The sequence below is a fragment of the Mauremys mutica genome, unplaced genomic scaffold (genome assembly GCF_020497125.1).
Source record: "Mauremys mutica isolate MM-2020 ecotype Southern unplaced genomic scaffold, ASM2049712v1 Super-Scaffold_100441, whole genome shotgun sequence".
Lineage (NCBI taxonomy): Eukaryota > Metazoa > Chordata > Testudines > Geoemydidae > Mauremys > Mauremys mutica.
The window spans coordinates 5909-19202 of NW_025423341.1; the positions used below are offsets into that span (position 1 = coordinate 5909).

A 13294-nucleotide genomic window follows, 5' to 3' on the forward strand; every position below is an offset into this window, starting at 1 on the left:
AGCTGTGAGATGGGAAACAGGGAGTGAATTCCTTGCAAAGATACATTTTTGCGAACAATTAACTGAGTCTAGGCTGTCTCTGTGAATTCTGGGTTGAGACCCCTGTGCCTGCTGGGGCAGAAATCATTTTCGCGGTGGATTCTGGGTAAATGTCGCCAGTCATTCCTTCCTCCGGGAAAGCAACGGCAGACAATCATTTCAAGCCCGTTTTCCCAGAATTGCCCTGGCATACGCCATAGCGTGGCAACCATGGACACTGTTTTGCCTTTTGTGTATGTCACCGTATGTGTACTAGATGCCGCTGACAGAGGCGGTCCAGCAGCGCTACACAGCAGCATGCTTTTGCTTTTGCATGACAGCAGAGATGGTTACCAGCCATATTGTACCATCTACCATACCATAAATTGGTAATAAGATGGTAATAAGATGGGCATGGTTACCTGTCCTTTTGCACTGCACCATTTGGTGCTGTCATAAGTACCCCTGGCCGAGCAGCCAGGGGCGCAAAAGCAAAAATTGGGAATGACTCCCTGAGTCAATCCCTCCTTTTTGGTATCTAAAAATAGAATCAGTCCTGCCTAGATTATGGGCAAGTGTACTAGAGAACCACTGTATCATAGAACCAGAGAGCACAGCTGCTCTGTGTCCGATCCTGCATAAATTTGGAGCTGTATGCTATTCACAGGGGGTGCTCCTGCAACAACAACACCTGTTCATTCCGGCCTTCCCACAGCCTTCCTGGGCTACCATACCATTGTCCCACCACTTGTGTGATGAAGTAATAAAGAATGCAGGAATAAGACACAGTGACTTGTTTGTGAGAAATGAGTGGAAGGAAGCCTCCAGCTGCAATGATAGTCCAGGCAGGACATTAATTACTGTGGATGAAGGAGCCCATCATCCCTCTGCTAGTCCAGGGGCAATTCAATCTTTTCTTTACACAGGAAGGGTGGGGGCTGATGGAGCTCAGCCCCCTGTTGCAATGATGAGGACAGTTACCAGCCATACTGCACCATCTACCATGAAAAATTAGGGCCAGGCGCCCTTGATCGACCTCACAGATGCTAGTACGCATGGTTACCAGTCCTTTTGCACTGCCCCATGTGCCAATAGGCTGATGATGAGGACGGATACCAGTCATTTTGTACCATCAGCCATCCATAGCGTGGGGGGAGCAAGGATGTTGGTGTTGAGTGCTGCACCATCGCGTCTATCTGCAGCATTCAGTAAAGATAGGGTGACATGTAAAAGAGTCAACAGAGGATTGTTTTCACTTCTGGTGGTGGGTGGGGTGTGTGCGCAAATTGCCGAACTATGCCCTGACCCACCGCAGACACTGTGTTTGACCCTAGAAGCATTTGGAGCTCATCCAAGAATGCAAATACTTTTTGGAGACAGCAGGAACTGTGGGATACCTTGCGTCCTCATTCCCCCCTCCCTCCATGAGCGTCCATTATATTCTTTGGCTTTCCGTTACGCTCGTCACGCAGCTGCGTGCTGAGTCTGTGCTATGCCGTCTGTCCATAGATTTTTTAAAAATACTTTGGACCAGGCGTAAAATTACAGTAATTACCCTAATTAGATGCAGGAGTCTCCGAGCGAGATCACCCTGAGGACGGTCACTGAAGGAGATAGAGAGCGCATGCTGCGTGAAAGCTAGCACGAACCAGGGCCCGATGCAGCCGTGCTCGGGGAGGCAGTGCTCCCTGAGTACCTCATGAAAGCCTTGCGCGGAAAAGTGTGCTACCACGGAGCACCCAATAAGGCAGCTCTCCCCAGGAACCTCCTGCGGAGGCTTTTCGATTAACGCAAAGAGAGCTTCGTGGAGATCTCCAAGGATGATTTCTGTTCTATCCCCATATATAGAGAGCCCTCCTTTTCACACACTTAAGATTCCTGTTATATTAAGAATAAAAGTTAACATGGTTAAAGCACTTACCGACTGCTCCTTCCCCTGATTCAGGATCCGGGTTCATGGCCGGGGAGGGTTGGTAGGGGATCTCCGTGACGGTGATGAATAGATCCTGGCTGTTGGGCAAACCAGCGTTGTAAGCGCTCTCGCCTGCCTCGTCCTCCACAAACCCTTCCTCATCTTCCCCGTCCGCGAACATCGCCGAGGAACTGTCCGTCGACACTGTCCCATCATCAGAGTCCATGCTCACTGGTGGGACAGTGGTGGCAGGCTCCGTAGCGTCCGTTTGCCGGTTTGATTTTTTGGTAGCCTTGTCTGGGGTCCTTTATTTTCACGCGGCACTGCGTTGCATCCCGGCTGTATCCTCTGTCTGTATCATGGCTTTGGAGACCTTCTCGTAGGTCTTTGCATTCCGTGTTTTGGAGCGCAGCTCCGAAAGCACAGACTCCTCGCCCCACACACCGATCAGATCAAAGAGTTCCCAGTCAGTCTATGCTGGGTCCCTCTTTCTATTCACAGATAACATGAACTCCTCTGCTGGAGAGCTCTGCATCGTGGCAGGTGCTGCGGAGCTCGCCCCGATGTCCAGCCAGGACGTCAGATTCAAAGTGCCCAGACAGGAAAATGAATTCAAATTTTCCCGGGTCATTTCCTGTGTGGCTGGTCAGAGAATCCAAGCTCCGACTGCTGTCCAGAGCGTCAACAGAGTGGTGCACTGTGGGATAGCTCCCGGAGCTACTAAGTTCAATTTGCATCCACACCTAGCCTAATTCGAGCTAGCCATGTCGAATTTAGCGTTACTCCACCTGTCGGGGTGGAGTACCGAATTCGAACTAAAGAGCCCTCTAGTTCGAATTAAATGGCTTCCTGGTGTGGACGGTTGAGCGGTTAGTTCGAATTAACGCTGCTAAATTCGAATTAAAGTCCTAGTGTAGACCAGGCCTGAATGGGATTTTCTGACAGAAATGGTTTAAATGAAATTTCCCCACCATTTCAATTCCTGGGCTCTATCCCTGCCTCTGGAGTTTTTTTTGTCTGTTAGAACAGGAGTCGGAACTGGTGGCTTCTCTTTCTAGCTCTGCCACTACCTTGCTGTGTAGGCCCTTGGGTAGGTCATTTCCCTTCTCTGGACCTCAGGCTCCTCCCCATCTGTCCAATGGGAACAGGGACAGTTCTTGAACTCTGGGCAGTTGTGAGCCTGAGTGAGATAAGGGGCGACAAAGCCCTCTGTGAAGGAGAACGGGGAGTTTCACGGTGTTTAGCACCAAGGAATTCTAAAGTTTGCTAAAATGTCTAGTCTGCGGAAACAAGAAATGGTCGGGGCCAAGCTTTTTAACCACTGCCTTTCTTAAAGCCCATTCAGGGATGTGAGTCTCTGTCTTTTCGGTACCTGGGGTTCTTTGCCAGCAGGAGAGAAGAGGTTCCTGCTTCCATTTTTGTGGCCTTAACAAACCAGGTGTTGTGCCCCAGTTCTCGTCTGATATCCCTGAAAAAGAACATCTTCCCATCCATGAACAAAACAGGACCTATCTTTCAAAGGGGAACAAAGAGACCCCTTGGACTTACAGACTAGCCAGCCTCACTTCCATAGCTGGAGAGATACTGGAATATATTCTTAAACAATCAGTTTGTCAGCAGCACCTACAGGATAATTTGGTTCTTAGGACGAGGGAGCATGGATTTGTCAAGAACAAATCATCCCAAACCCAGCCTCTTTCCTTCTTGGGCAGGGTTCCGGGCCTAGTGGAGGTGGGTAAACAGTAGATGGGATCTATCTCGGGGTTACTAAGACTTTTGACACAGTCCCGCAGGACATTCTCACAAGCAAACGAGGGAAATGCGGTCTAGATGCAATCACTGTCATGTGGGTGCAGAGCTGGTTGAAAGCCCAGACTCCAAGGGCCCTTCTCCAGGTTTGGCTGCCCAACGGAGAGGGGGCACCTAGTGGGTCCGGCAGGGATCAGTCCGGGGTCCGGTACTATTCAATAGTTTCATGAATGATTTGGAAAATGGAGTGGAGATCATGCTTCTAAAATGTGCAACTGACACCAAGCACTTTGGAGCTCAGGATTGGAATTCAAAACGCCCTTAACGAATTGGAGACTTGGTCTTCTTGAGCCAAACCCCATGGCTGGGCCCCTCTCTCTAGACTGGGCTGAAGTGAAACCCCAGAGCCAAACACTCCTCCTCCTGGGCAGCGCACTCAGACCTTGAATGGTCAGATGCTGCTTAGCGCTGTCAGAGCAGCTTTGGCTGGGGGATTCTCCCAGCACTTTCCAATAGCGGGAAGGTACGAAATCCCCATTTGCCTGCTGGGGACGGAGCACTAGAGGGGGGAGCAACTTGCCCAAAGTCCCACCGGAAAAGGAAAACAACCAGCAGTGGAACCAATAGGGGTGTCAGGATCTTGGAGGCGCTGTCACCCCCACACTAGGATGGTGTTCTGCACCCCCTGCTGCTGGCTGAGTTTCTCCGTCCCTTGGCAATAAGACAGTCTAGAACCCCAACCAGGGTTATTCTATCTGCTACCCAAGATCCATAAACCTGGAAATCCTGGATGCCCCATCATCTCAGGCATTGGCACCCTGACAGCAGGATTGTCTGGCTATGTAGACGCTCCATCATCATTCCACACAACGATGGACTACAAGCCATCAGGAACAGTATCCCCGATAATGTCACAGCAAACCTGGAGGCTGAACTTTGTGACTTTGTCCTCACCCATAACTATTTCACATTTGGGGACAATGTGTACCTTCAAGTCAGCGGCACTGCTATGGGTACTCACATGGCCCCACGGTATGCCAACATTTTTATGACTGACTTAGAACAACGCTTCCTTAGCTCTCGTCCCCTAATGCCCCTACTCTACTTGTGCTACACTGATGACATCTTCATCATCTGGTCCCATGGAAAAGAAAACCCTTGAGGAATTCCACCATGATTTCAACAATTTCCATCCCACCTACAACCTCTGCCTGGACCAATCCACACAAGAGATCCACTTCCTGGACACTACTGTGCTAATCGATGGTCACATAAACACTACCCTATACCGGAAACATACTGAACGCTATACTTACCTACATGTCTCCAGCTTTCACCCAGACCAGATCACACAATCCATTGTCTACAGCCAAGCTCTAAGATACAACCGCATTTGCTCCAACCCCTCAGACAGAGACAAACACCTACGAGATCTCTATCAAGCGTTCTTACAACTACACTACCCACCTGCTGAAGTGAAGAAGCAGATTGACAGAGCCAGAAGAGTACCCAGAAGTCACCTACTACAGGACAGGCCCAACAAAGAAAGTAACAGAACCCCACTAGCCGTCACCTTCAGCCCCCAACTAAAACCTCTCCAGTGCATCATCAAGGATCTACAACCCATCCTGAAGGACAATCCCTCACTCTCACAGATCTTGGGAGACAGGTCAGTCCTTGCTTACTGACAGCCACTCAACCTGAAGCAAATACTTATCAGCAACCACACAACAAAAACACTAACCCAGGAACCTATCCTTGCAACAAAGCCCATTGCCAACTCTCTCCCCATATCTGTTCAGGGGACACCATCATAGGACCTAATCACATCAGCCATGCCATCAGGGGCTCATTCACCTGCACATCTACCAATGTGATATGTGCCATCATGTGCCAACAATGCCTCTCTGCCATGTACATTGGCCAAACCAGAGAGTCTCTACATAAAAGAATAAATGGACACAAATCAGACATCAAGAATTATAACATTCAAACACAGCCAGAGAACACTTCAATCTCCCTGGTCACTCGATTACAGACCTAAAAGTCGTAATATTACAACAAAAAACCTTCAACAACAGACTCCCACGAGAGATGCTGAATTGGAATTAATTTGCAAACTGGACACCATTAAATTAGGCTTGAATAAAGACTGGGAGTGAGTGGGTCATTACACAAATTAAACTATTTCCCCATGTTTATTTGCCCCCTACTGTTACTCACACCTTCTTGTCAACTGTGGGAAATGGGCCATCCTGATTGTCACTACAGGTTTTTTTCTCCTGCTAATAATAGCTCACCTTAACTGCTCACTCTCATTATAGTACGGATGGCAACACCCATTTTTTCATGTTCTCTGTGTATATATATATCTTCCTGCTGTATTTTCCACTGTATGCATCTGATGAAGTGGATTTTAGCCCACGAAAGCTTATGCTCAAATAAGTCTGTTAGTCTCTAAGGTGCCACAAGTACTCCTCATTATTTTTGCAGATAAATTCATGGAGGTGAAGTCCATTAATGGCTATTAGGCAGCCTGGGTAAGGAATGGTGTCCCTAGCCTCTGTTTGTCAGAGGGTGGAGATGGATGGCAGGAGAGAGATCACTTGATCATTACCTGTTAGGTTCAGTCCCTCTGGGGCACCTGGCATTGGCCACTGTTGGCAGATAGGATATGGGGTTGGATGGACCTTTGGTCTGACCCAGTATGGCCATTCTTCTGTTCTTATGAAGGGAAGGGCAGAGCCCTGCAACAGAGTTTCTGTAGTGTAGTGGTTATCATGTTTGCCTAACACGCAAAAGGTCCCTGGTTCAAAACCAGGCAGAAACATGATGGCTTAATTTTTCCCAACTCCTAGTGGCCTGTCCCTGCTGTTGTAGGAGCAGCAGTGATTTCTATTGCTCAATAGGTCTGTTATACTTCCCCTCCCCCTCGCTTTTGTCTCCTCTCCCTCTCTGAATGCCTGTGAAGTGGCTTTCCCCCTCCCCCTCCCGCTCCCTCCTGCAATGCTTGTGGGATGAAGGGGCTGGTTGAACAGCTGGAAGATCAGAAGAGCTCCTAGATAGACATCTCTCCTGTTGACTGAACTGCATTTGAATTTTCTCCATGTCATCATGCAGGAATAGGGGGAAAAACAAACCTGAAGTAAAAAAATGGTAATTTGTCTGAAATTTCCCAAAACATCTGAGCTACAGTCTGTCAAACAAAACTAACATGCAGTTATATGACCAAGGAGCCTTCATGAAAGATAGAAAACCCATAACACAGAGAGGTAGAAGACACTTTCATTTTAATTTAAAAGTGAAATTCCAGACTAGGTTACATCTGATGTCTCAGAATCAGGATGAGAGATTCTCCCATGATCCACTGAAACCTGCTTCACCCAGCGCTTTCTCATGCATCCGACGAAGTGGGTATTCACCCACGAATGCTCATGCTCCAAAAGTCTGATAGTCTATAAGGTGCCACAGGATTCTTTGCTGCTTTTACAGATCCAGACTAACACGGCTACCCCTCTGATACCTCTCTCATTAGTGTTATTTACAGGAGTTTTAGCACCTTCATAATGGGAGAAAAAACAGCCGACCTTCCCAGAAGCAGCTTTGCCATTGAGGGAAAAGGATTTGAACGGTGCTTGGGATCCATTTGAAATCCCCTTCCAAGTCTGACACTTTCATCTCCTGCCAGACTGATTCTGATTTAGGATCAAAGACGTCCAAGCACCATTCCCAAGCATGGACAGCCAAGAACATGACCCCACCAGACACGTTGGGAAGCGATTTCTATGCTCAATAGGTCTGTTATACTTCCCCCATTCCCATTTTTGTCTCCTCTCCCTCTCTGAATGCCTGTGAAGTGGCTTTCCCCCTCCCCCTCCCGCTCCCTCCTGGAATGCTTGTGGGATGAAGGGGCTGGTTGAACAGCTGGAAGATCAGAAGAGCTCCTAGATAGACAAGGTGTCTGGGACTCTAATTAGGCAGCGATCACACACCCAGAGCATGGACACTGGCTGAGGTGGAGTGTGACCCACCGGATGCAGCCAAGTCATCTCTAGTCGCAGGCCATGAGGAGCAGGTCCTTAAAAGGGGAAGGGGCCCTGTGCTCAGGAGTCACTCACAAGCTTGTACCTCCAGTGAATGCCCTTCGCCCTGACCGCCTGGCCAGTGGTTCGCTGCATTGCAGTTCATTGTGCCTCAGGAAGACTTACCTTCATCGCACCGTCCATCGCGGCGCTGGGGGACACTTACCTGGCAGAATCCTGTGCCTGCCTCTTGGCTTCCCAGGGATGGCTACTTGCAGCCCAGGAGAAGAAGGATGGTTCTGGTGAAAGGACGACAAGCAAAGCTCTGGGAGGAAATTTGGGTGTGGGCTCTGCGCTGGGGGTGGGGGTGGGGTGCAGGAGGGGTGGTGCAGCTCCCAAAGTGACTGGTACACACAACCCTCTGGCAGCAGCTCCTAGATGAATGGGGCCAGGGGATCTCCATGTGCTGCTGTCTGCAGGCGCTGCCCCCAGAGCTTCTATTGGCTACAGTTCCTGGCCAATGGGAGCTGCAGAGTTGGTGCTCGGGGCAGGGGCAGCACGTGGAGACACTCCCCCCGCCCCAGGGGATGCTGGGACATGCCAGCCACTTCTGGGAGCGGCACGGAGGGACGGAGGCAGAGTGGGCAGGGAGCCACCTTAGTGCTGCTGGCACATCTCTGCACACCCGTTGTGGGGGGAGGGGAGCAGAGGGCCTCCATGTGCTGCCTGGGGTAGGGGCAGAGCATGGAGCTGCCTCCCCTCCCGGGTCTATTCCAGGAGTGGGTGGGTGGGGTCTTTTGGCCTGCAAGGTGCAGCAGGTCGGACTAGATGATCACACTGGTCCCTTCTGACCTTAAAGGCTCTGACTCTAAAAGGGAAAGGGAAGTAAAGGAAATTTAAAAAAAAAATAAACCAAGCCTTGTAATACCAGGATGACTCCAACTGCTTATTATATAGTCCCACCCCTTTCTTCCTCCACTGGGTGTTTAATGACCTGTTGGGATTTGGGACACTGATTCTCTCATTCCATTGATAAACTGAAACAATGTGAGTGAAATTAAACCAATTCCCAGTAGAGGAATCATCACATCATTGCATTGGCTGGGAATCGAACCCAGGTCAACTGCTTGGAAGACAGCTATGCTCACCACTATACCACCAATGCATCTGGTGAAAGTCTCTGATTTTTCACACTTGGTGATTGGTCACCTTACTTCTCAGCATGAGGCAAATGTCTCTGTGGTCTCTGCCGTTCATGGTGGGGAGTTTCCCCACTGATAACAGTTCTTGCTGGGTTGGGGATGGGAGAGAGAAGAGGCGTTTATTCTGTTTCATTCCTCTCCATTTTATGTTCCTCCCCCTCCCTTCCAGGGTCCTCCCTTCCATTTCAGACTGTGCAGTGACACCCTCCCCGCACCCAGGACTCTCGAGCCTCTGGAGCAGCACGATCCCATGAGATCCTCAGTGACCAAGGGTCTTTTCCAACTTCCAGGAGACCCAGCTTGAGACTAAAGGAAGCTCTGTTCCTTCCTGGGGATCCTCTCTCCCTTCCTGGAGATCAAGAGCATGAAGCCTCTGCCTTGCCTCCTGGGTCTGAATTAATGTCCCATTTCCCACTATCTGCTCGAAAGAAACAAATGTTTCTAACCCAGGTGAGCGGAGTTAATTCAGCTGGAATCCTTCACTCACATTCCTTAGGAGATACAGACTCTCTGTGACACAGACTGACTGGGGTTCATCTCTGCATGTCCCCAATGGGGAAGGAAAGACACTGAGGGGGGAAGGAAGAAGATGGACAGAAGGAGTCAAATGGGGCTAGACCAGAATAGGACATTTTCTGCCTGTTAAAATGTACTAGACTCTAATTGCTTAAAACAAAACAAAAACCCACCAGCTTTTCACAGAGCAGCCAAAGCGGTGAAGCACAGACACACATAACCACCTACAGCCCAAGTTTGTCTAAGAAGTACCTATAGTGGCTCATGCAGGGGGAAATACAGCTGTGGGTGTGAGTTCAGGCCTCACCCAGAGCGTTGGTTTTCATTAGCCACGGAGCTTCCCCCACTTGCTTTGCCCAATTCACATGGAAAGTGCCATAGGAGGGTGATGAGAGTAAATTCTAAACTCTGAAATGCGGAGGTTGGCCCAGAGATTGGAATAAGCGGTTTGAAGAGAAAAAGCTCTAAGAGTATAAAACCAGACAATCTCCAGGGGCAGGTACGGTACAATGCCTCAACAGGGAGCCATTTGGGGGGGTTCACTCCCTCTGTTAAATGTCCTGAGAGGTATTTGAAGATGAAGATAACGCCATGGCTAACAGGTGACTGGCATGTCCTGGGTTAAAGAAAGGGACCTGGGTTAATAGTCTGAAGATTTGCGTTACCGTCACTGTCTGACCCCCCTTCAGTGTGGAGCAGGTTTGGACGTTGCTGTGTGGAACGTACAGACTCCTGCAGAGCAGGGGCAGCTGTTTCCATGGCAGAGAGCCTGGCACTTAGGAGACTTTCTACACTTGCTGTTTTGAAGCAATTCAGTAAAATAACAGTGGAGCTACAATGTCTGGTCCAAAATTTCAGCCCCTCTGGTGCAAAAACGCTATTTTAGGATCTACATTGGAGGCTCCCGGCACTAGGACACCCGACCAGAGAGCTCAGTGGGGGCGTAACAGCTGCTGACTCTGAGGGTCCTGGGCTAAATCCACTTGCAGGGGGAAGTGTTTTGATTTATTTGATGGATAATGAGCACCAGGTACCAGGGGAGAAGCCCTGAGAGTCGCTGCCACTCCAGCTGCTGCTAGGGCAGGGGGGAGCTCCAGGGGGCCAGCTGCTGCTCTGGCCACCCCAGAAGTGCTGCCAGAGGCCACCAAGCTGTGGCTGCTCCTGCTGCCCTCGGGACCACTGGTCAAGTGGTCCCCGGGCCAGCCGCATTGGCCGCTGCTTGGGCGGTCCCTGGAGCCAGTTGATTGAGTGGCCCTGGAGTCAGCCACTGTGCTCACTGCAGAAGTCACGGAGGTTGCAGGAAGTCACAGAATCCGTCACTTCCACCACCTCCGTGACAGACACGGAGACAAACCCCTCCCTGCTGTGACTGCAGTTCCTGGAAGGAAAGAGAAGAACAGAAAGTGACAAGAGAAGAAAAAAGAGAGATTCCCTGTCACCTCTCTCCCTGCTGCCTCCCCCCTTGTATTCTGTAACCCCATCTCACTGGGTTCCCTGTGCTGGTGCCATGGGGGTGACACTAGAGTTCTGGGGATTTGGGGGGAGGGGAAGGGGGGCTCTTCACTTCTCAGCATTTCACACAAATTTGTCTTTGGGCTGAAATTTCTCCTGTGGGGCCTCTCAGTCAGAGCTGTACCCCACCCCCTTCAGTGGGGGTGTGTGTAAATTGCAGAGCAGGCAGAGAAGTCGCCCATAAAGGGTCATATTGTTCTGGTGACTGGTTCTGACCGGGGTCATACGTCCTCTGACACAGGCTCATGTGCAGAACATGGGAGCTCTGGCTTTTCCTAAATGCTGTAGAGTGTGAGTTCCTGGAAAGGGCAGGGGAGAGGAAGCAAGAGGAGAAAGGCAGAGACATTGGAGACGAGGAATTGGGGGGAGAAGGAGAGAACAGAGAGACAATAAATGATTGAAGCAGAACAGGTGTCCTAACTCCATCTTGCTCATCACAGGTGTTCAGAGAGACAGGTAGCTGCAGGTTTTAAAGTGTCAAGTCTGAACTTTGATTCTAACAATGTGTGTTGAAATATCAAGGGGATCTCCCCATACCTGATCTCTTCCCCCCTCCCCTTTTTTGTATTAATTTTTATTTTGACGTGTTTGGCTTAACCGTGATCGTCCCTTTCCCCACCTGTATTGCAATTTGGGGTTTGTTTATTTTGCCTCCCTTTTGTTCATGTTATTATAACTGTAACAGCAAAGGAATCTGCAGGAGCAAAAACTGACTCAAAACTTCATTTCCCCATCGTGCCGGAACATCATACAAACAGCTCACGCAGCTGGAATCATAACACGCAAGGCCAGGGGATGGGAGATGCAGGTTTCCAAGTGTTCTGTCTTTCTCAGATGACACATTCCAGTCCCTTGTGTGCCTCCATCCTGTATGACCTGCTGGACTTCGACACATTTATTGTCTCATTCTTTAGATAATGTGATTGAAACACAATGTGACTGAAATTAAACCACTTCCAGATGAGGAAACAACAGAAGAGAAAAGCCATTATTGCATTGGCTGGGAATCAAACCCAGATCAATTGCTTGCAAAGCACCTACGCACACCACTAGATCACCAATGCATCTGGCAGGAGTAGCTTTCCTGCAGACTGTGTGTGCTGGCAAAGGGGGTGACACATGACCACAGAGTTAGTGAGTAGGGTGGATGGGCTGGAAGCTGCCTGACAGCTGGGAGCAGAGTTACCATCCCAGAGTGACTGAAAGGGGGCAATGTTGAAAACAGATCTCACTGGGAGCTGGCCCCACCCCCAGGAGAGGGGAACTGAAGCTCAACTTCAATCACAGAAAAATCTTCCCTGAGAAGTAAGGGGACAGCTTGTTTTAAAGTCCAGGTTTGTGTTTGTTCCTGCTACACACGGAGGGGCTGGGTACTGCTGATTCCAGCCCCCAGACTCTGGGAGGATAAGGAACAAATTCAGGCTGCCAGTGACTTGCAGGAGGGAGATGATCTTTTGACAGTGACGGACGCCTCGTCCTAAAGGCCTTTGTCTGCCCCCTTCCAGTGACTGTTTGGTAGAGGAATGCAGCCCCCACTCCTGGGTTGCTCCTGGGGAAATAACATTTCTGTGCAAAACACCAAAGCTTTTAACAGAAAGGAAGAAAAGGAAATGGCCACATGATGGGACTAGGACATAAGGAATGAAACACAAGATCCTTCTCCATGTGCATTGACTTTTAACCTTGTTTGTGGTGGTGTTGTATCCATGTTGGTCCCAGGGGTCCTCTGGGGTGCCGGGCATTGGCCCCTTTCGGGAGAGTGGGCTAGATGAACTGGTCTGACTCAGTGTGGCTGTTCTTATGTTCTAACTGCTGGTTATGGAAGAGACGCCCTTCCAGGCTACACAGAACTGAAGAAGGGTGCTGGGTTAGCTCCACAGCTTGTCTCTTTCACCAACAGAGGTTGGTCCTCTTACCCTCACCACCTTGTCTCTCTTGGACTCTGAAAAGTGCTTTCTCTCCACTCCCTTTGGAGAGAAGTTAAGTTTCCCTTTGGGCAACTATCAGGCTGAAGCAATTGTATTGACTGTGACACTAGAATTGAAGATTTAATATTATAAATAAATGAGTCTAAACCTGAGGTTCTGGTTTTCACATTGGTTTTTCTAACTCAGTTCCCAATTCTCTTCTAGAAAGGCCTCCAGGCTGCCTGCCCAGCCCAGCAAAAGTGGCCAGGAGAAAGCCCACACTGCTGCTCTTTCAGGTAGTTGAAGGCTGCTATCAAATCCCCTTCACTCAGTCAGTCCCCAGTCTGTGGCAGTGCCTGGGATTCTTCCGTCCTAAGTGCAGGACTCTGCACTCCTCCTTGTTGAACCTCCTCAGATTTCTTTTGGGCCAATCCTGCAATTTGTCTAGGTCACTCT

At 49.7% G+C, this 13294-nt stretch overlaps 2 non-coding genes across 2 annotated transcripts; one reads left to right on the forward strand and one right to left on the reverse strand.

Annotated features, from left to right (window-relative positions):
• The first annotated feature begins 6436 nt into the window (after positions 1 to 6436).
• On the forward strand, positions 6437 to 6509 carry TRNAV-AAC. The gene has a single exon. It is a non-coding gene; the product is annotated as a tRNA-Val (tRNA).
• A 2285-nt stretch (positions 6510 to 8794) lies between these two features.
• Positions 8795 to 8866, reverse strand: TRNAG-UCC. The gene has a single exon. It is a non-coding gene; the product is annotated as a tRNA-Gly (tRNA).
• Positions 8867 to 13294: the final 4428 nt, after the last annotated feature.